This window comes from Capsicum annuum, unplaced genomic scaffold, assembly GCF_002878395.1.
Source record: "Capsicum annuum cultivar UCD-10X-F1 unplaced genomic scaffold, UCD10Xv1.1 ctg74897, whole genome shotgun sequence".
NCBI lineage: Eukaryota > Viridiplantae > Streptophyta > Magnoliopsida > Solanales > Solanaceae > Capsicum > Capsicum annuum.
The window spans coordinates 28,613-53,189 of NW_025885043.1; the positions used below are offsets into that span (position 1 = coordinate 28,613).

The 24,577-nt window shown below is 36.6% G+C and overlaps 1 non-coding gene across 1 annotated transcript; it reads right to left on the reverse strand.

The window, feature by feature from the left end:
• Positions 1-21,375: 21,375 nt before the first annotated feature.
• LOC124894537 lies at positions 21,376-21,482 on the reverse strand. Its single transcript, XR_007051230.1, has one exon. It is a non-coding gene; the product is annotated as a small nucleolar RNA R71 (small nucleolar RNA).
• Positions 21,483-24,577: the final 3,095 nt, after the last annotated feature.

Here is a 24,577-nt window from a genome sequence, read left to right on the forward strand (position 1 = left end):
GGGGGTTACGGTATACGTAATGGTCCGAAAAGAAAAGAGACTTTGAAAACTTTCACTATGCGTTGGTGTATTTGATAAAGCGATTGCAAATGATAAATCATACGAACTTTGAAGGCGAGAGTTCTGGGGTTGGACTGAGGTTGAATAATGATGCAATAGATGTTGATGATACAAAGGCCATAATTGATACAGATCCTAGTGAGCCGGTGGAGATTTTATATGTAAATGAACAAGCTCAGATAATTATATCTTACCCAGAGCATAACAAAGTATTCGTTGGACAGATGTATAAGAACAAAGCTACTTTAAAATTGGTGATAACAGAGTATGTAATCAAAAATAGATTTCTGTTCAATATAATAAAGTCAAATGCAATCGAGTAAGTAAATTTATTCGTATATATTTAGGTATGTATTTTTGTGTATGTATGTAGCTAAGAATATGCATAATAAGGTATCAGAAAATGCATGTGTACTCATATATATTTGTGAAATGAGAAATAATGTATATTATGAGATGCGAATACATTAGTTGTTGATGCTAAGTATGTATACTGTTGTGTTCCTCAAGATTCCATTATTTGTATATATATAAACTAGATGGGCGAGGCCCATGTTCACATTTTATTTTAATAGTAATGTAATGATGTAAAACTAATATATACTTTATCCTCATGTCAAATTTTCAAAAACTTCAGGTAAAAAACAGAGCACGGTACTTTTTTCAAATGTTTGAGTTCAAAAATATTAAAAGAAAATATAAAAGTTTTCGACTGTCAATGAAAGCTAGTATCCTTTCAAGTAAAATCAATAGCCTTTGAGCATAGCGTTTGAGCAGTTTATATAAACATAACTGAGGTATAACATTTGAAGTTTATACAATCACCTTAGTTGTAATTCCTACACAAATTTAAAATCTAAAAACTAAATGTCCCTCCAAAGTCTATGAAATTGTCATTTTCATTCGGCTAATTACATCTTCCAATTTGATATCTCGTACAGGTGCTTAAAATCGTTATACGATTGTAAGAGCTGAACTTTTCCTGTAGTTAGAGATGGAGTGACCTACAAATATAACGACCTCATACGACAAATAAGTTTTTGTTGGCCCAACAATTTGAATTGTCATGTGCTGAATTTTGTCAAATTCTGTAAACACTACACTTACCAAATTAGAACTTCTAAATTAACTGCATATCTAATAGAATGGCTGCAATTGCGTGCACAATATACCCTAGCTCCATATAAATTCATCCGGAGGAGATTGTTCATGATTGTTGTCCCATTTCCTATATTTTCTGTAACGATATACTAAGATAAAGTACGACAAAGCATCTAGCAGATATCTGTTCAGCCTGCATGTTTTATCAAGGGTATAGAGTTGTTTAGTTTTGTACATAACCTTCTCGGTTCTCTATTTTACTTTTATTGAAAGTTCTTCTGATTCTGTCTTACAATCAACTGTTAAGAAGAAAATGATCATTCCTTCTTATGTTGGAAAAGAACTGACAATTTTTATCCTCTGTTGTAGATTTTAGTTTTATTATGATCCACTAAATAAGCATTTCAGACAACAATAATGTTCAAATTTTACACTAAGAGCAACTTACCTGTTCCATTCCATTTGTGTGTGATTTATGTTCCTGTATGTGCGAAAGATGTTATTGTTAAGAGATTCAATTGAATTTGCAGCAATAAAATCAATTTAACAGAAAGAATATAGAAGAATAAAAATATATTGATGAGAATAATATTTTTGTGAGTAATACATGTTTTTAAAAAAATATTTTTTCATGAAAAATAACCATTATTATGAATACATAAGATATCATGGTTCCTTCACTTGAGTTTGACTATTGTGATAAATCAACAGTGGTACCAAAAATGAGGGAATCATTAGTTCTTTTCCTTTGCTTTTCATTTCTTTCGCAGACAAAAGAGAGAACATGTGAAATGCCAGACTGAATCAAATCAACAATCAAATCCCTTTCCTCTGATTTTTCAGATTCAGGCACAAAAATTGCTATGGAGAGCACCAAATCGGTGGCATATGATAGAGGATAATGATCCAGATAGGATTAATGAGGTGGAGCAAAAGTATGGCCAGCAAACTCGAGAGAATCCTTCAATAATCACTGTCATTCAAAGTTTTAAGTTTCATTTGGAGTCTAAGGAAGTGAACTTAACAACACCAAGATGACAGAGTCATAAAAATGACAACACCATTTGACAATGGAAAACATTTACGAAATTAATTTCAATCACAAGGCAAAATGAGAAACTTTTTATGAAATTATTAAGCTTTATTTGTACTTTGTATTATATAATGGCCATATAGAAAATTTTAACGAATACATCAGACATCGAGCTATTTCCTAACAACAAATACAAAATAAACAGTGATCTTGATTAAGTTTTAGCTACAGAAGCATTTTCTCTTTAGGTTCACTCTCAAATTACTTTCTTTCACTTATGCAAATCACAAGAAAAAGGCTTAAAAAAGGGTACAAACATGCAAACTAACAGCAACCAAAGGCATAATCTATAAATTCAAAAGCACAGCAAGCAAAAGCATTAATACATAAATTAAAAAGCGGACGAAGTAAGAAAGTTAATTACGAAGTCTATAGAGGACTTTTCAAAATTAAAACCTTATAAAACCGGGATGCTATTAAGATAACACTATGTGTCCAAATAGTTCAGTACCAGAATGTTAATAAAATAGCTAGCTCCGCTTCTACAGCATACTATGATTTCTTATTCTTGCTTCAGCTTTGAACTTCCCTTACCGACATGTCGAAATAACACCGCAACATGGCACGTTGATCATTTGATGTTGTTAATTAAAATTTTATCGATTTTAAGCCGCAGCTATGAACGGAGTTATAAACTCGATGCCCTAGCCTCTTTATGACCCTGTAATAGAATTTTCTTCTTGAACATGTAGTTTTTTGGAAGCATCACAACTGTTAGAGAGTACAACAATTTTTCCATCTTGATAGAGTCGCATTAAGAATGTGTTTGGTACAAACTGTTCTTATTTTTCAATGTTTGGTTGGACATAATTTTTGAAAAATATTTTTCCTCTAGGAAAACAAATTCCTTAAAAAATTATGGAAAATGACTTACTAGAAGTAGAGAAAATAAGTTATAAGTAACACTATTTTATCGTATCTTTACACCGCTGATCGTCCCCAACCCCCACCTCTTTGACCAATTTCTTTTACTTTCTCAGTGTAAAGATGTATAACACCCTAGATTTTTGACCCTTAGAAATTTCCTGGATTTCTAGTTTGTGAACAGGATACGACTAAGTGGTAACGGTTGTATGTTGGGGTACGGTTCGTATGGGTTGGTCGTATGTTGATCAGTGTTGGTTGGTAGGTCGGATTGGTTTCTGAAATGGATACAACTTGGTGGATACGAGTCGTATTGGTGGATATGAGTCGTATTGGTGGATACGGGTCATTTGGTTTGGGTTTTTTCCTTCACTTAATCTTAGACTTGGTAGCTTAACTTGGATCTGAGTATGAGTGGCTCACCATGAGCCATAAGCTTGGGTACGTGTCGTACCATGGACTCGTATGGTGGATAATGTCCAATCCTCCTTGATTCTATTCTACCAGGGGTACGGGTCAAAGGTATGGGTTGTATGCTTTGGGTACTACTTAGTTTAGGTAAGTCATACCTTGGACAGTGTTGGGCCAAAGGGGGAGGCGTAGGGTACGAGTGGTGAGTACCACTCGTATTGGAGAGTCGTACCTCCCCCCCCGATGGGAATTTTATGCAGTTTAAGTGAGGGAAATCTGGACATTTCCCCACTTAACCTATTAAGTCCCCACGACTTTTAACACACTTGGGAGCTTATTTGCCCTATTATTCTATTCATTAACACTTAGAAAACACTTTCTAATCCTCTCTAAGGCTTTTGGGTAAAGGAGGACTGGAGTTTCACCAAGGTGATCAATTTAAGGCTTGTGTTGGTGATTTCTCTCCATCATCTACTCAATTTAAGGCATGTACTCCTTCTCTCATTGTTAGTTCCAACTAAAGACATGTTTTATGAATTGTTTTCATGACATAATTGTTATATGATTTTGGGTTTTCAAATATATATTGGGGTTTTCGGTTATAATGGCTGGGTTATGGTCTTACCATTTTTAATTATGTATTTATATGTTTTGATGGTGGTTTGGATACTTGGTTGTATGAGAATGGTTAATTGGTATTTGGTTTTGATTTTGGAAATACTATACCCTCAATATGTTTAATAAAATGCCTATGAGAATGCTTTTACTATATTGTTGGACTTTTAACGGAACTATTGCATGGTATGGTTCGGTGATGGAACCCTAAATGGTATAAATGGTTTGGAATGGTTAAATGGAATAATTTGGTGGTCACGGTTATGGTTAATTGAACTCCTTGTGGGGTACGATGGAATCCCCCAAGTAAATATGTTAATTAACAACTTATGGGGTACATGGGACTCCCCCAAGAAAACATAATAATGGAATACTTGCGGGGTACATGGGACTCACCTAAGTTAACTTGTCAAATGGATACATACGAATCCCTTTACCTCTTAAGGTTTGGCTAAGGCCAATACTTGCAAGTTATAGTCGGTATGACGATACCACTATTAATAGCTTTGGTTAATAATAAATGGAATAATAGATAGAAAGAATTTTAATTGGGCAATAATGTCGGGGTGTGATAGCTAACCGTGAAGGTAGAAGTCCAACGGACGAACACTGGAAACTCATGTTTGTCGATATCAGGGTTTGGTCATGACGGCCATATATGATACTCATGAGGTACACGGGAATACTCTAAGAATGCTGTACATATGTATCATAGAGAGCGAAGGGTACTTGGGAATCCCCTATTCATATGGTATCTCCGGTTCATGTGGCTACACACGTCGGGGCCCATTCAGGGGGTTATATTAGACCTATATGATTCGTGGGTAGTTTTAGGATGGTTAAGCTATACTTACCCAGGTTAATGGCTTTAAATGCATACTAAACCCGATTTCCTTTTCCAGCATGGTTATATATATGTATGGTTTATACGCATATGGTTGGTTTACTTGGTTTTACTGGATGACATTATTTTACCCTTATCCTGAGTTCATACTAGTATTTACCCGCTAACCCATCTTCGGGTGACTGTATCCCCACATAATGCAGGAACCAACCGTTCTACTTTTCCTGTATAGTAATCAAATTTTGGGGTCAGCTTTTAGATTGAAGTGGTGGGCTTCCATCTTTCTGGAAGGCTCCATTTCATGTTCATGGATATTTTTACACACTGGTTTATTTACAAATATTAGTTTTAGCTATGGTTGGGGGCATGTCCCAATCGGATATTGATTTTATTTTGGTTAGAGGCTTTTGTGGAACTACTATGGGTTAGAATGGGCGGGACCGATAGTTGACATTGGTATTAGGGATGATACCGGATGACTAAATATCTCACTGTTCCATTTTTTTATATTATGGTATGGACAGGAACTTGGTTATTGTTTTGGTTTTCGATTATGGTTTGGTTTGGTATTGGTTATCGGTTAAGTATCAAACGGTTAGGCTCGTTTGGGTGGTCACGGTCATAGACTTATCCCAAAGCCTTGGATTACATAATAACACTATCTTATTATACCTTTTAAACTCATCCGACTTAGGGTATGCATATTAGGAGGTTGGGTAGGGTAACGGGGATGGTCCCCGATCCTGGATTGACTTGGGATGCCCATTACGACAAGACCCCTGGTCGGGTCTTGTCAAGTTGGTATTAGAGCTTTCGGTTAATTGTCAATTGGGATTCCACAAAGCCGTGTCTAGTAGAGTCTCTTCTATGGGTGTGTAGCGCGCTACACTCATAAGGGCGAGGCTACAAGGTATTTAAGAATGTTTCACTTATTTGGTATTATATTTTCAAGCTTGGAGTCTAAGTCCTAAAATCTTCTCTAATCCTGATTTGTTTTTTTTTTTTTTTTCAGATTATGCCTCGATGATATAGAACACAAGGAAACTCTTCTGTCCCATCTAGGGATAATGTGGAAGGGACACAAGGGATCCATACTCGGTCTAGGGGTCTAGTCCCTGAAATTTTTAAGGTTCAACTGGTTGCTACTAGTTCTTTTTAGGATGAGGTGACAAATGTGGAATTTTGTCAATCGATTCATACTATTGCTCAATTGGTTGCTGCTCAGTCTGAGTGGGATACATCTGGTGTTTCATCTTCTGAGGCCACAAGGGTTGGCCAATTTATGAAGATGAATCCTTCTACTTTTATTGTTGTGAAGATGGAGGAGAATTCACAGGGTTTCTTAGATAAAATAGAGAAATATTCAGGGTGATGTAGGCCATGAATGTGGACGGGGTGAATTTTGTGGCTTATCAGCTCAAGGATGTTGCGTACCAGTGGTACGAGGAGTGGGATAGGGATAGGGATAAAGGTGATTTTGAGGAGTTGTACTTATGGGAGACTTTCTCAAATGCTTATCTGAATCACTTCTTTCCTCAGAATATGAGAGAAACAAAGGCGAAGGAATTTGTCAATCTAAGATAAGGGAAAAATGTCAGTCAAGGAATATGCCTTAAAATTTCATCAGTTGTCAAGTTATGCTCTGGAGTTGGTATCTGATATGAGGGTCAGGATAAGAAAGTTCGCTTCTGGACTGTCCCAGGAATTAATTCTTAAAAGAAAGACTGTATTGCTGATCAAAGATATGGATATGTCTAGGTTGGTGGTTTATATACAACAAGTGAAGGAGGAAAAGAGGAAGCAAGATGAATTTTGGGAAAGACAGGGTAAGAAGTTTAGATCTTTTAAATAAGATGGTGGGTAACAACAAAGTGGTCGGGATGATGGTAAATAGCAAAAGAAGAAGTGGGGGAGTTCTGGTTCCTTCTCTACAACTAGTGTCCTTACCCGAAGCCTTTGAGTGATAGGCGTCAGTAGGGTGATGATAATTTCCGAGCACATGGTGCCCAATCTCAGGTGAGAGGGGCACAGTTAGCTTTTTCATTCCCTCATTGTCAGTTTCGCGACAGTCTTCATTGGGGATTTTGTGATGAAGGGAGGGACAGGTGTTTTAAATGTAGTCAGCTAGGCCATATGCTTAGAAACTGTTCGGTCTATAAGGGTTTTAGAAGTGGTCAAAGCTCCGATTTCTTCATCTTTTGCTCCTGGACCTAGTAGTTCTGCTTTGGCATTTGCTCCTACTTCTGGTGCTGGCACTGGTCAAAATAGGTTATATTCTCTTGCATCTCGATAAGAGCCTGAGGCATCACCTGATATCGTGATTGGTATGTTACAACTTTTTTTTCATGATGTGTATTACTTGCTTGAACTGGGGTCCATCCTTTCTTATGTGAACCCATTTATGGCTGTGTATTTTGGTTTTGATCTTGAGGTTATTTTGGATCCTTTTCTATTTCTACCCCGGTATGGGACTTTATGGTTGCTAAGAGAGTCTATAGGGTGTGTGTGGTATCTGTTTGGTAATAGGCAAACTTTGGTGGATTAATTTAAACTAAATATGGTGTATTTTGATATTATTCTGGGATGGATTGGTTACTATTTGTTTATACATCCTTAGATTGTCAGACCCGTAAAGTTGTCTTTAGGTTCCCTGGAGAACCGGTTATTGAGTGGAACGGTGGTTCCCTAACTCCTAGGGGAAGGTTTATTTCTTATCTTAGAGTTATGAGATTGATCTCCATAAGGTGTCTCTATCATTTAGTCTGGGTTAAAGATTCTAATTTGGAAGGTCCTTCTTTGCATTCGATTTCGGTGTTGAATGAGTTTCCTGAGTCTTTACGGGCTTCCTAACATTTTTTTGGATAGGGAGATTGAGTTTGGTATTGATTTAGTTTCGGACACTCGTTCAATATCTATTCCTCCTTATATAATGGCTTTGGCTGAGTTGAGGGAACTTAAGGAGCAACTTAAGAATCTTCTGGATAAGGGGTTTATTCATCCTAGTGTATCCCCATGAGGTGCACCAGTATTATTTATGCACAAGAAGGATGGTTCCCTTTAGATGTGAATTGACTATCGACAATTGAATAAGGTAACAGTTAAGAACAAGTATCCTCTTCCAAGGATAGATTACTTGTTTGATCAGTTTCAAGTTTCCAAGTTCTTTTCTAAGATAGATCTTCGGTCTGGGTATCATAATCTTAAGATTAAGGAGGAGGATATCCCTAAGATGACTTTTCATACTTAGTATAGGCACTTTGAGTTCCTGGTTATGTCATTTTGTTTGATTAATGCCCCGATGGCATTTATAGACTTGATGAATAGGGTTTTCAGGCAGTTTCTATATCTTTTTGTCATTGTGTTCATTAATGACATTCTGGTTTATTCTAATAGTGAGGTGGATCTTGCTAATTACCTCCGTGTGGAGTTGCAGACATTGAAAGAGCAATAGTTGTATGCCAAGTTCTCCAAGTGTGATTTTTGGTTGAACACTGTAACTTTCTTTGGATCTATTATTTATAGAGAAGGGATCATGATGGATTCACAAAAGGTAGCTGTGGTTAAAAGGTGGCCTAGGACTACGACTCCAACTGACATTCAGAGCTTCTTGGGTTTGACTGGGTACTATAGGTGGTTTGTGGAAAGTTTCTCAACGATTGCTGCCCCATTGACTAAGTTAACTTAGAAGAAGCCAAACTTTCCTTGGTCAGATACGTGTGAAGGGAGTTTCGAGAAGCTTAAGGATAAGCTAACTTCGGCTCCGATATGTACATTGCCTGAAGCTAATAAAGGGTTTGTGTTTTATTGTGATGCATCTCGGGTGAGGCTTGGTTGTGTTTTGATGCAACATGGGAAGGTAATAGCCTATGCTTCCAGGTAGTTTGAGGTGTATGAAAAGAATTATCCTACTTATGATTTGGAGCTTCTAACGATGGTTTTTGCTTTGAAAATCTAGTGATATTATTTGTATAGAGTGCACATGGACATCTTTTCGGATCATTAGAGTCTATAATACGTATTCACTCAGAAGGAGCTTAATCTTAGGCATAGGAGATGGTTGGAGCTTCTAAAAAACTATGATATGAGTCTTCACTGCTACCCAGATAAAGCTAATATGGTTTCTGATACTCTTAGCAGGTTATCCATGGGGAGTTTGGCTCATGTGGATAAGGAGAAGTAGTAATTGGTGAAGGATATTCACCACTTCAATAATCTTAGAGCTCATCGCTTGGACCCCAATGATGGTGGGTAACGGTAAAGGTAGTGGTTCGACTGTCTACTGGTGCAGAGATTAAGGAGAAGTAAGTGTTGGATCCTGTCTTGGTAAAAATCAAGAGTGATGTTGGTGTGCAAAAGGTAATGGTCTTTAAGATCAGTGGTGATGGTACTTAACGATACCAAGAGAGGTTGTGTGTTCCTGATGTCGATGGTTTGAGACAGAGAGTTTTGGCTGAGGCGCATAAATTGTGCTACGTTGTTTATCCTGGTTTGACAAAAATGTATCATGATCTCAAGGAGATGTATTGGTGGAGTGGTATGATAAGGGACGTGGCTGATTTTGTGGCCAAATCCATAGTGTCAACAAGTTAATATTGAGCATATAAGGCCTAGTGGGTTATATTGTCACGACCCGAACCGGGGCCCTGGCCGTGATGAGCATTCCGAACCGTAAAGGCCCAAAACACCCTTATCTGTCAGGTAGTCATGCACATAATTCATATGATAAAAAAATGCGGAAGATAAACAATATTACGGAAACATGGTCAGGAATCATACGAAAGCAATAATGGGGAATAATGTCCCACAATCTCAACAAAACATCTCTATAACGTCTGCGAAATCTCTACTACATGACTAAAATAAATATCTATCTGAAAACTGGGACAAGGCCCCCAGTAGACCCAAAACTAATAAATGATAAATGAAATAGCAGACGTCAGGCCTTCCAAAATATAGAAGGCTCACCACTTGATTCTGCGATCTGTCGAAAGAAATTTAATGGTTATCTGAACCCCTAGACCGTGCCTCCGAACCTGGGAGGGAAGAGGGTCAATACAAAAGTACTGGTACGCAGAGAAATCAAAACAGAAGTATAATATTTTTACACAATATAGGTAAGAGCCATTATAAAGCAATTTCATATCAAATCATTTGAAAACACATGGGCATAATGTAATTGTTTTCAATAACAATGAAATGCAGCTGATCTAGGTGGAATACGCTACATAATTTACACCAACTATCAAACCCCGATTGCTGCCAAGATTAGAGTATACGTGAGGGAAAGACACACAAGATCACACAACATGGTGTCTCGACCCAATGGTAGTGCCCAAGATCACTTAGCCCGGGCTCCTACCCATAATCCCAATTTGGGAATGACATAAAGTCAAGTACTCAAGATCACTTATCCTGGTACCAAATTCCTATGTCGGCAAACACGGTTTCCAGTGACGAACCCTTACATTCAAATGCCTTCTTCGGGCATCCACTTATCTCATATAAAATCAATGCATTCTAATTTTATCTGATTCAATCACATATCATATTCTGTAGGGTATCTTCATACTCGACTTGCAATCTATCGATATCACATTGTTTTTCTTATTCAACAATTGTATTCAACACGTTTCAACACAAATAACCCTCTCGTTTTCAAGTCAAAATCATATCAATTCTCAAAACATTTCATGTCATGCTTTTCAAGATGTTTTCAAACAATTTACATCATATGCACATTCAAAACAAATTCACATCAAGAGAGGGATTTCATATAATTCATGCTCTCAAAATATCACCTTTTCTAAACACACGCATATACATATATAATATGTCAAATCATTTGGAAGTAGGCCTACAAACCAAATTCAATATTATAGAAACGTTCAAAACATAATTATATTCGTAGTTTCAAAACCCCCATTTGTAAAACATAAATTTAAAGACCCATGAGATTTTTGGATAACCCCACGTACCTCGATTACAATGAATATTAGGTGCTTCTTGAAGCCTACGTTGAGAGGATTCCAAATATACAATTAGTTTCTAAATCCCACGGTTGAATCTTAAGTTGCTTGGATTTTTATTTTGAAATCCTAAGAAGTGGTCTTGAGATAATTTGATGAATATGATAATATTTTGGTGTTTGAGGGATTAAATCCCCTGTTGGTGGTATATATAGGGGTGGAAAAGGACCATTTTACCTAAAAAACGGAGTGTTTAAGTCACTTGAAACCTTTACATAGGTGTTGCCTATGCTATCGCCTATGTTTACATAGGCGCCGCCTATGATATTGCCAATGTTTACATAGGCGCCACCTATGCGATCACCTATGTTTACATAGGTGCCGCCTACTACTTCGAAAGGCCATAACTTCTTGCTCGGGTGTCGAATTTTAGCAAAATTGGTACTGTTGGAAAGCTAACTCGAAGACCTATCATTTGACACATAGTAGGCTCTTTAATTCAACATATACAGAGATTTATAGTTGATGGAAGCTGACACAAATTACAACATCCACTAAAACTTAATCGATCGAAATAGTTTCAACTCGTCCTTGAGTTGAAGGACCTCTATGGTCTAAATTCAAGATTGAATAGATTCACATACTACACAAATAATTAACATGCCATATTGGCATAGGATTTATGACTTCGGGATTATCAACGCATCAAAATCATGGTCTATATTGTAGCCCCAAATGCGGGACGTTACGAGAATAATTTAGTTCGGGTCTATATACTTAGGAACAACGGTCTAAACTCTAGCCCAAAAATACGGGGTGTTACATATATCAAGAAATTGATTTACCCAAATTGAAATAGAAGGTTATAAATATGGATTTCGTTACTGGCCTTTCTTGGTCTCGAAATGAATTTGATTCTATTTGGGTCATCGTGGATAGGATGACCAAGTTTGCTCACTTCTTGTCGGTTTGGAATAAATTTTTGGCTGAGGACTGTGCAAGGTTGTATCTTTATAAGATTGTAAAGCTGCATGGGGTACCTGTTTCAATTATTTCTGATCAGGGTACACAATTTTCATCTCACTTTTGGGGGTCTTTTTAGAAGGGATTGGGGAAAAAGGTTAGTCTGAGTACTGCTTTTCATGCTCAGATGGATGGGCAAGCAGAAAGGACTATTAAAATAGTGATATGCTTTGGGCGTGCATAATTGATTATGGTGGAAATTGGGTTGAGCATCTACCTTTGGTAGAGTTTCCTTACAACAATAACTATCATTCTAGTATTGGTATGGCCCCTTTCGATGCATTGTATGGTAGGAGATATAGATTTCATATTGGTTAGTTTGAGCTTAGTGAGGTGGGTATGTTCGGTCTGGATTTGGTTTATCAGGCTATGAAAAAGTTAAAGGTGATTCGGGATAGGCTTATGGTTTCCCAAAGTCGCCAAAAGTCCTATGCAGATGTAAAACATAGAGACTTAGAGTTTGAGTTTGGGGATAAGGTATTCCTAAAGGTATCTCCTATGAAGGGAGTAATGCAATTTGGTAAGAAGGGGAAACTCAGTCCCCGGTTTGTTGGTCCTTATGCAATTTTGTGGAGGGTTGGTAAGTTGTCTTATGAATTGGAGTTGCATCTTAGTTTAGGCCTCGTTCATCCGGTATTTCTTGTCTCTAAGTTCAGAAAGTGCATTGGAGATCCTTCTTCGATTGTTCCTTTGGAGGGATTGGGTATCTCGGATTCTCTATCTTATGAAAAGGTCTCGATTGAGATCTTAGATAGGTAGGTTCGTCAGTTATGAACCAAGGATGTGGCCTCAATTAAGGTTCTATGGCGGAACCATAAGGTGAAAAAGGCTACATAGGAAGCGGAAGAGGACATAAAGTCTAAGTATTCGCATCTGGTTTCTGCTCCTGGAATTCGTGTGCAAGGTATGTGTTCTTCAACATAATTTTGTTTTCAAACTTTGTTAATGGAAAGATTAATATCCTTGCATCCTTATTTTTAAACTTGGTTAAAGATTGGATTGATATTTGATAATGCAAATGAATCGTGCTTGTGTTCACCCTACCAATGTTCCTAGTGGTGAAGACTATCACACCTTGGATTTTCGACCCTTAGAAATTTCCTGGATGTTTGTTTTCTGGATAGAATACGACTAAGAGGTACCAGTCGTATGTTGGGGTATGGTTTGTATGGGTTGGTCATATACTGACCAGTATTAGTTGGTGGGTTGGATTGGTTTATAGAATGGATACGACTTGGTAGATATGAGTCGTATTGGTGGATATGTGTCATTTGGTTTGGGGGGTTTTCCTTCACTAAATCTTAGACTTGGTAGCTTATCTTGTATCTGAGTATGAGTGGCTCACCATGAACCGTAAACTAGGGTACGTGTCGTACCATAGATTTGTATGGTGAACAGTGTTTAATCCTCTTTGATTCTATTCTACCAGAGGTACGGGTCGTACGCTTTGGATATGACTTGGTTTGGGTAAGTCGTACCTTGGACAGTATTGGACCCAATGGAAAGGCCTAGGGTATGAGTGGTGGGTACCACTCGTATTAGAGGGTACGACTGGTATGGTTAGTCGTACCCCCTGACGGGAATTTTATGTAGTTTAAGTTAGGGAAATCTGGATATTTCCTCACTTAACCTATTAAGGCACCACGACTTTTAACACACTTGGCAGATTATTTGCCTTATTATTCTATTCATTAACATTTAAAAAACACTCTCTAATCCTCTGTAAGGCTTTTGGGTCAAGGATGGTTGGGGTTTTACTAAGGTGATCAATTTGAGGCCTGTGTTGGTGATTTCTCTCTATCATCTACTCAATTTAAGGCATGTACTCCTTCCCTCATTGTTAGTTCCAACTAAAGGCATATTTTGTGAATTGTTTTCATTGAATAATTGTTATATGGTTTTGGGTTTTCAAATATATATTGGGGTTTTTTGTTATAATGTCTAGGTTATGGTTTTCCCATGTTTTAATTATGTATTTACATATTTTGATGGTGGTTTGGATACTTGGTTGCATGGGAATGGTTAATTAGTATTTGGTTTTGGAAACACTATGTCCCTAATATGTTTGATAGAATGCCTATGAGAATGCTTTTACTATATTGTTGGATTTTTAATGGAACTATTGCAGGGCATGGTTTGGTAATGGAACACTAAATGGTATAAATGGTTTAAATGATTTGTAATGGTTAAATGGAATGGTTTGGTGGTCATGGTTATGGTTAATTGAACTCCTTGTGAGGTACGATGGAATCCCCCAAGTAAACATGTTAATGAACAACTTGTGGGGCACATGGGATTCCCCCAAGCAAACATAATAATGGAACACTTGTGGGGTACATGGGACTCCCCCAAGTTAACATGACATATCGGTACATGGAAATCCCTTAACCTCTTAAGGTTTGGCTAAGGACAATACTTGCAAGTTATAGTCAGTATGACGATAGCACTATTAATAGCCTTGGTTAATAATAAATGAAATAATGGATTGGTTGGTTGAAAATGGTTTTAATTAGGCAATAATGGCGGGGTGTGATAGCTTACTGTGAAGGCAAAAGTCCAACGGACGAACACTAGAAACTCATATTTGATGACACGACGGGTTGGTTATGGAGACCATATATGATACTCATGAGGTACACAAAAATCCTCTAAGTACACTGTACATATGTATCATGGAGATCGAAGGTTACTTGGGAATCTCCTACTCTTATAGTATCTCAGGTTTGTGTGGCTACACGCATCGGGGCCCATTCAGGGGGTTACACTGGACCTATAAAACCAGTGGGTAGTTTTAGGACGGTTAAGCTATACATACCCAGGTTCATTATTTTAAATGCATTCTAAACATGGTTCTCTTTCTCGGCATGGTTATATATATGTGTGTGTGGTTTGTACAAATATGGTTGGTTTACTTCGTTTTGCTGGATGACATTATTTTACCCTTGTACTGAGTTCATGCTAGCGTTCACCCGCTAACCCATCTTTGGGCGGTTGTATCCCCATGCGATGCAGGAACCGTTCAGTTTACTCTTCTTGCATAGTGATCGAATTTCGGGCTCAACTTCTAGCTTGAAATGGTGAGCTTTCATCTTTTCGGATGGCTCCATTTCATGTTCATGGATGTTTTTACACACTTTAGTTTATTTATGGATATTGATTTTTTCTATGGTTGGGGGCTGTAACGCCTTGAAAATCTATCCCGAGATGTCACACGGTGCTTAGGACCACAAGTGATCCTAAGCTAACCCTTTTGCTGGCATAACTTATAAGCAACTAAATAATATGTATAAAATGACACGTGGAAACATAATAATAGTGGAATATGTGAAAATACAATACTGATACAACTTTTACTTTCTGATAAGGTCTGAAAGAGGGAATGCAAATACATAACTGACTCTAACTTTCATCCATGAAGCCTCTACTATACTGACTATAGATATCTAGGACGCGACCCCAACTATCACAAATCAATACATGAGAGTAAGGAAGTAAAGTACATAAATAACATCTAACAAAAGTCTCCGAAGTAGGACTCGACATCTGCTGGCTGGAATCTGCAAGCTGTCTAAATATGGTATGAGTGCAACAACTCGTACGTACAATATGAGACAATGTAGCACATAGACATATATGTGGATCATTACTTTGAGGATGTACTGAGTATATGAGGGTGAATGCATAAGTAAAACATAATATCAATCATCATAATTTGTAAAACGGTGCATGCTAAATGTAAATGACTCACATAAGCTGGAATATCTGAAATACTAAAATATATAGCAATAGGAAGCAAAACATACTTTATAAATCTTGTGAGCCATAGCATTTTGTTCTAAGAGTTATACTTGTATTCGCCCTTTAAATCATTCTGTCTAAGTGTAGAAGGACTCACTACTGAATCTGAAATCTGAAAGCTGAAATCTGTAGCTATTATCTTTTCTGTAAGGTATAATCTGAGTAAAACTTGTGACCCTTTACACTTAGTTTTCTAGAAGCTTTTCTGTTCTTCTTGTACTATTAAGGAGAATACTTTATCTTAAAATCATTGTTGTTAGGCTTTTAAACTTTTAGGGAAAAGCTATTTTGCAAGGGAGGTTCTCTTAACCGACATAAACCATGTGAGCATTCATGGAATTAGAATAATCTCAATCAGTAACTATGTTATCTCTTAGTTCTGTGGAAGATAGGGCACACTAATCCCACACTTCCTGATCGGTGCTAAATACTATTTCCTTTTAAGTCGTTATGCTCATTCTATTGGAAATCCACTTTAAACTAGTATAATGGTTCATTATGAAACTAAAAATGCTTTTATCTGAGTAAATCTGTAAATACAACTTATCTAAATTCTATAAAGTGGATTCCATAGCTAAACCGATGATCAAAAGATCAAAACTTTTTCTAAAAACTGAAAATAATCTGCTCATAAGATATTTAAAGTATCATCTTTCACGAAGTAATACTATTCAATCTTGGGATAATACACCATGCATAAATCTCATGTTAAAACATCAAATTGCTCATGCTTGATAATGTAAACATTGACAAATTAATTCAAAATCTGGAAATTTCTGGATTATGTATGAAAATATGAACATAATCAAGTGATTCAACTTCTAAATCCTTTGAAACATTATAAGCTTGTAAATAACAATGATGGGTATAAACCCTAACTTCAATTTCATGGGAAACCACATAAAATCACAAGGATGAAAGGATTATCCTTGTTGAAGAACCCCACATACCTCAATTGATGAACTAGATGTCAGGGCTTAAATCTTGTGTCCCTATTGATGCTTTAAAGTTGAATTCTTGGAGTTCTTGAGTTGGAAATCTTTAATCTTGAATTACCTTGGAGAATTAATGGAGGAAAAATGGGATTTCCTTGGGGAGAAAGCTTTGATGATCTAGGATTTTGTTTTCCTTGAGAGAGAATGCTTTGATTTGGGGAAAATTCAATAAAGAATGACTTACGAATGATTTTAGGGATTAAATCCCATATCTGGACGAAATAAAATTATGGGAAAAGGCTAATTTAACCCTAGACGAAACTTTTAATTTTCATCAACTTTTTTTTGAAATAGGCACCTGGTGCGAAGCGCCGTGATCGCGCCGAGTCACTGTAAATAGACAATTGGGAACTGAGGGCTTGACGCGATGCAGAGGAATCACGGTATCCTTTTGAAATGTCATTTTGACCACCAACGCGACGTGATAAGATCGCGTTGGGCCACTGGATTTTGACAAATGGGAAAATGGGCCATTCCGCGATGCACAAATATTGCGGAGATCCACTGGAATTGATGATTGCCATTTTTGCTTTCTCCGCGACGCGCTAAGAGTCTAGGTGACATATTGTCTACTTAAAAATGATCTAACTTCTCAATCGAGTGTCAGATTTGGACGAATTTGGTATCGATAAAAAGCTTATTCAATTTTCTATACAATAAAAAGTTGCAATCTTGGAAATACCGCATGAAATAAATATTATTCATTTTGAAAGATATCCCTTAACATTCTAGGAACGAATTTAAGTTAGGAAAATACGGGGTATTACAGGGGCATATCCCAACCTGATATTGGTTCTCTTTTGGTTGAAGGAATTTGTGGAACTATTATGGATTGAAATGTGCGGGATGCATTGATAGTGGGGCTGATACTGGATGACTAAATTTCTCACTGTTCCATCATTTTATATTATGTTATGAACAGGAACTTGGTTATTGTTTTGGTTTTTGGATAATGGTTTGGTTAGGTATTAGTTATTGGTTGGGTATCAGATAGTTGGGCTTGTTTGGGTGGTCGCGGTCATAGACCTATCCCATAGCCTTGGATTACATAATAACTCTATCTTGTTATACGTTCGGAATTCATCCAACTCAGGATATGCATATTAGAAGGTTGGGTTGGGTAACGGGGGTGGTCCCCGATCCTGGATGGAATTGGGATAACCATTATGATAAGGTCCCTGGTCGGGTCATGTTAAGATGACATCTTTTTCGTTTTATCAACTCAATGTGGTTCTTTCCTTTTTCTATACTCTTTAATTTTCTCCTTTCAGTTTGTTTTGAGTTTTTTTCAATGCTCTTCTTCTTTCTATTAACATCAATTTCATATCACGGAAATCATAAGCAGTTTAGATGTTAATTTCTAGGTATTATATTTTCTCTACGTAGATTTAAGTTTAAATTTGTATTATAGCTTTTTTATTGTCCCTCTGGCTCCATCAATGAAAAGCAGAGGTGTATACATCCTTTTACATACTTCTAAGTTTGATACTTAAAACGTGTCCCGCTGCAGGATAGCCATACTCTTTTTTCCTTATCCGCACATACACTACTATTTTCATTTGGTTTGCATCATTAATACTATTTCCTTATTGTGCAACCAGAATAAGTAGCATTTGACCTTAAATTTGATCAGAGTAAACCAATATTTAATGCATTAAAGCTATCTAAGAATTTCCTCACTGGGATTCTTTGAGTGATGCTTGTATTCGAATAGTTGAATGTAGGCTCATGTAATTCTTTTTCCTTTAATCTTGTCAAATTAGGGAGGCAAGGTGTCTTTAAGAATGATAATCTATTTAATTCCTGTAGTGGTCTATCTAGGACTGTAGTTTTAATTTTAATTTTTCTAATGCATCAACTGCTCTCTGTAATCTTTTGGTAGTTGTGCCGATCTTTTTTGATTGTTTCATTGGAACACAATAGTAATTTATGTGATCAAAATAACAACTAAGTAGATAAAAATTGCATGAAATTAGATAAAGTTTCAAGCAGAACACAGGCAGCCAAGCTGAAGTCTAAAGAATAGACTATATGTTCCTGCTCGAAACTGAAACTCATGGTTCGACATAGAGGGGGATACATTAATTGACAGTGAAATAACCAAATAGGTATTCAATTCTCCGCTACTCAAATATTCAATTCTCACTTGCTTTTACAAAATATGATTCTATGTTACCTGAATAGCTTCTTTAATTCTGCCACAATAACTCGTAATGATCAAGCAACCTATACCATTTCAGAAGTGCATCTTTTACTCTTAGTCCTATAATATCTTAATTGCTTTTTTATGTAAACAACACAAATAGAATAAACGGTGTGTGTTCTATACAAAGAGCACAAACTAAGCAGAAAACAAAAATAAAATCAGTTAAAATAGCTTACCTGACAGAAATATTCTCATACCAAAATTTCTTATTACCGCTTAAGAAGCTCAATTAATGTAGCAACAGTCTAGGTTCTATATAAAAATTGTACAGGAAGGAGAAACTACAATATAATAGAATTTTGTCCTTTTATTAGTCCCACAAAGATAAAACTTATCAAGTTATAGTAATAAGAACATTGTCAATAACAGTTGAACAGGATTCACATTTTTATCTGCCGCATAAATTTAACATAAGATTAACACATGCTGAAATAATGTCTCTACTTTTTAAATGGGAAAACAAGAGAGAGATGTTGGAACAAGGTTCAGAAAGCATGGCACAAAGCCTGGGATCAAGATAATATATAAGGAGCTGGAAAGGAGGAAAATGACAAGCCTCTATGCCACTGAACCTACCCTTTGCATTAACCTCCGTGGCATGCTAATAAATTAAAGTCCAATGGAAATTTCTAGTGAATGTCCATGATAGCCTCATGCCACGGACCTTAGTGTCCGTGATAGCCTCCGTGGCACAGAGGCTGATTTATTTCAGAAGGTGCAATCCAGTGAAGGTCCGCGATGGCCCCGTACCACGAAATTTAGTGTCCGTGATAAGCTCCGTGGCATGGAGCTGAGTAATATTTTTGTTATTTAGCCCAAGTATAAAAGGGAAACTTAAGGACAATTGTAAACATCTTGGCATACGAATAGCAAAGGCAAACACAATTATAGGTGTTTATTAGGGTTCTTCCATTTTTCATCTTTGAACATAAAATTTGGTACTTTTAATTATATTTCTTTGATATTGTTTTTGCATATGAGTGGCTAAAAAACCCTTGTTCCGGGATTGAGGCCAATAACATGATTATATTTTGATATTCTTAGAGTGGTTAACATTGATTTATCGCATGAGTTATTCTTATTCTCTCGTTTCTACTATTTTAATGAATGACCACCATTAGAATACATCTATAATCCTTTTATGAATTCAGAAGGAGGGGATAAATCAAAGAGTTTAAGGAGCAAGTTCTTATTCTTCTACATAATGAAGGATGCGAAGTAACGGCTAGGATAGGAATACATCTATAAGCCTTGTTTGTTTCAACTGTGGGAAGATAACTTAAAGCATCTAAATGGATTATTGCATTCCTGCACAATGATGTAGTTACAATGTCCATTTAGGTAGAAGATTAGAGGCTCTAAAGACCATGATCATAATCTAAACCCTAAGAATCAATAATCCGATATCAAGATGACCACGATAAGGATAGAGATTTATAGGATTGTTAATAGTGCCTCACCCCTGGAAATCTGTTTCGTATTGTTTACAACCTAGCTTACATTGCAATTATCACACCTTGTTATTTATTTAGTGGTAAAATTATTCATTAATTATTTAACCCATTTTGATACTCTGAAATACTTGAATACATTATTGTCGAAACTAAAGTTAAAAAAATTACTAATCTGGTAGTCCTCGTGGGTACTATATCCTATTCTTTGAGTCACTATATTACTTGTACGATCGCGTGCACTTGCGTGTGCGATAGACTGTAAAATATTTTTGGCGTCGTTGCCAGGGACTCAAATAATTAGTAATTTTCTTAGTTTTTGCTTTTGATAATAAATTAAGTGTTAACAACTTGATCTTAGCGGCTAAATTTTGCAGGAAAAGTGACGTATTAGACTGGAAAGAGAAAAAGAATTAGTTTAGCCTTATTCGGAACTGAACGAATATTTCATCAAAGGTGAAGAGTAGCAGTACGATAATACTAATTCAGCAAATTCTAATGGGAGATCAGGTTAATCCTAATCCCGTTGTTCCAGTTGTTCCAGCTCTGGTGGCTTCATCTGTTTCTGCTGCTAGAGTAGAAGCTAGACCTATTCGTGAAGTGACAATCCCACTTACGAACAATGCTACTAATTGCATTTGTAAGCTAAATGCGGGTGATCGATTTGAATTAAAGCAAAATATGGTGCAACTCTTGCACACGAGTGGGCAGTTTACAAGTTTATCTCATGAGTACCCACAACAGCACATACATAACTTTTTTGAGATCAGTGATACCTATATTTATACTGGGGTATCTACTGATTATGTTAAATTGACTCTCTTTTCCTTTTCTCTAATGGGGAAAGAAAAGAGGTAGTTACATGCTGAACCACCAAACTCCATCACTTTCTGGGATAATTTGGATTGGAAATACCTTATTCGATTCTTTCCATCTGGGAAAAGAGAACATTTAAGAAGTGAGAGTCTGAGTTTCAGGTAGAAATATGGAGAGAATATTTACCAAGCTTGGGAAATATTCAAGGCTATGCTAAGAAATTGCCCTCACCATCATCAGACTAATGATGTGCTAGTACACACTTTCATTAAGGGTCTTGAGCCAAACACCAAGATTCTCTTTGATTCAGTAGCAGGTGGGTAGGCTCTAGAGAAGATGTATGATAAATTATACACACCGCTAAATTGAATTTCATAGGGGAATGCTAAGTGGAATGCTGACGCAAGAAGTGCTCCAAAGAAGGCTGCAGATTGCTAGAGGTTGATCAATTTATGGTTATATTAGCCCAGATTGATGCATTACATAATTAGATAACTACACAACTCAGTAATATAAATTTGGGGATCACATAATCCACACTAGCAACAATAAATATAGTTCATCAGGCTTAGAATTGGTGCGAGGTTTGTGGAAGCAGTGATCATACAAATGATGATTGTGCAGTTAATCCAGATTTTATTAATTATGTGGAAAATGCTTATCGACAAGGACATCAGAGCTTTGGTAATACTTACAATTCTAATTGGTGGAATCATCTTAATTTCGCATGGGGTAGAAATTAGGCACAATATGCAAATCAATATCATGGAACAATAAGTCAGAATCAAGCTACAACTCAAACAAGGAATATTGAAGAGATGCTGAAGCATATTATGGATACTCAAGCACAGTTGGTAGTAGATGTGAAGACCAATAAATGATTACAAAGGACTTAGAGGTCCAAATGGGTCATATTGCAGAAGCATAGAACACTAGACCTCAGGAAGGTTTACGTTTTGATACTGATACAAATCCAAAATCGGTGAATGTAGTCACTAAATGGAGTGGTCTGCGGCTGAAGAAGTTAGAACCTAAACAGGTGAGTCACAAGGATACTGATGATGAAAAAGCAAAGGATGAAGAGAATGTTGTGGAAGAAAAAGCTGAAATCAAGGACACCAAAATGAAAAGTATGAAGTTACCTCCACCTTTTCTACAAAGGCTTTAGAAATACCAAGAGGAAGCTTGTTACAAGAAGTTTATTGATATGTTGAAAAAGTTTCACATTAACTTACCTCTCGTTGATGATTTGCAGAGTTTTTCAAAGTATGCAAAGTACATAAAGGACATTATGGCCAACAAGAACCACTTGACTGAATATGCTACCATGGCATTTACTGAAAAGTGCACATTACGAATTCAAAACAAGTTGCCCACAAAGATAAAAGATCCAGGGAGTTTAACCATTCACATTATAATTAGGAAATCAATAAACGCTCGATGTCTCTATGATCTTGTGGTGAGAATAAATCTTATGCCCATATCTTTGCTTAGAAAGATAGGGCTAGACAGCCTGAGACCCACCATAGTAGTGTTACAGTAAGCTGACCATTCATTTGCCAGACCAGATGGAATTGTTGAAGCTGTATCGATGCAAGTGGGTTCACTCATCTTCCCAATGGATTTCATTATTCTTGATTTTGATGTTGATCTAGTGTAACGCCTCGAGAGTACACCCTAGACGCCATACGGTGCTTAAAACCACAAGTTATCCAAGCTAATCCATGAACTGACATACTGTTAAGCAACTAAATTATAACATAATAAATAGTTGTTTTGCTATGTGGAAATATAATCATGACAATATCTGAGAGAAATTATATTACCGATACACTTTATAATCTGATAGAAATTGAGAAGAGAACTGAAATTACATGACTGACTCTGACTGACATCTATGAAGCCTCTACTATACTAACTATAGATAGCTGGGACATGCCTCCAACTACCACTATTCAATACACATGGAAAATAAATAAACTATACATGAACTAAAACTATCTGGAGTTTCCAAAATAAGAGAACTTATCACCTGCTGGCTGGAAACTGCAACTGTCTAATTATGATGTGCGGGCTATAAATGGTACCTATATTATGAAACAATGTAGTCATATAGCCTTATATGTGGATCGGTACTTCTAGAATGTACTGAGTATGCAGGGGTGAATGCAATAAGTACAACTGATTTCATATGTAATCGTGAAACATGCATGCTAAGTATAAGTAGACTCACAAATAGGCTGGAATAAACTGAAAGCTGAAATACGATAAAACATGGATACTGTATGAATATTAAGTTTGAAACTACGTTATGGAGGCTGACGTAACTCGAGGATCTGAATATATAATCAGATAGAGCACGAATGCATAACCACACATAACCAATCATTACATGTTCTAAGCTTATCTGATTAACTAAATGATCGATAGCTGAATACTGGTCATATAAGGTTGAACTGTACTTAGTCTGAATAACTGGGATGAAACTGTAGAGTACTATGCTTGAGATAACTGATCATGAATGTGTGAAAACTATAATATCTGAGAATGCCAGACCAAGCATATTACATGATTTTGAAATAGTCTATAAATTGAAATACTGAAATACTGATAACTGAGTGTTATGGTCTAGCAAAACTAATTTATACGTTGTACTGAGTACTGTAATTGAAACCGTGGGAGGTATCATCTAACCGACATGCTCTAATCTAAACTAATCGGGGTCCAACCTTTAACCCCAGTTGGAAGGGTGTCAGTACCGTGCCACGGGTACTAACAACTGGCTCTGTGGATCTACTATAATGAAGTCCTAAAGTACCAAAGAGTCACCCTCTACTGGCAGGTGCTCTAGTGAGATATGTGTCATCCGTTAACTAGTAGGTTAACAACCCAAAGCTACGCTGACTACATAGTTATGGAATGCTAGGATTACTACTAAGAGTCACACCCTCAACTGGCAGGAGAGCCCCCATCCCTGGGTTCGGCCGGTGCTAAATCCTACTCCCAACTGAATTGACATGGATTACTAACTGGTGCATGCACTAATAACTAATAACTGATAAGCTCAGGTCATAGTATTCTGAAAATAACAGTGCATACGAATTCTAAGGTAATTATTAATGTGTAAATTGATATTGGGACTGAAACTGGACTGAGCTAACTTAATTAGACTCACAACTGACCATATTACTGACTGAATAATATTTCCTATGGTATAACTGAAATCATTCTGTAGATACTAAAAACTAGGTAAACAACTAAATTTTGGGTATTCATAACCCTAAGACTCGATAGCAATAACAATAAGAACACATGAGAGCATTTGAGACCATAA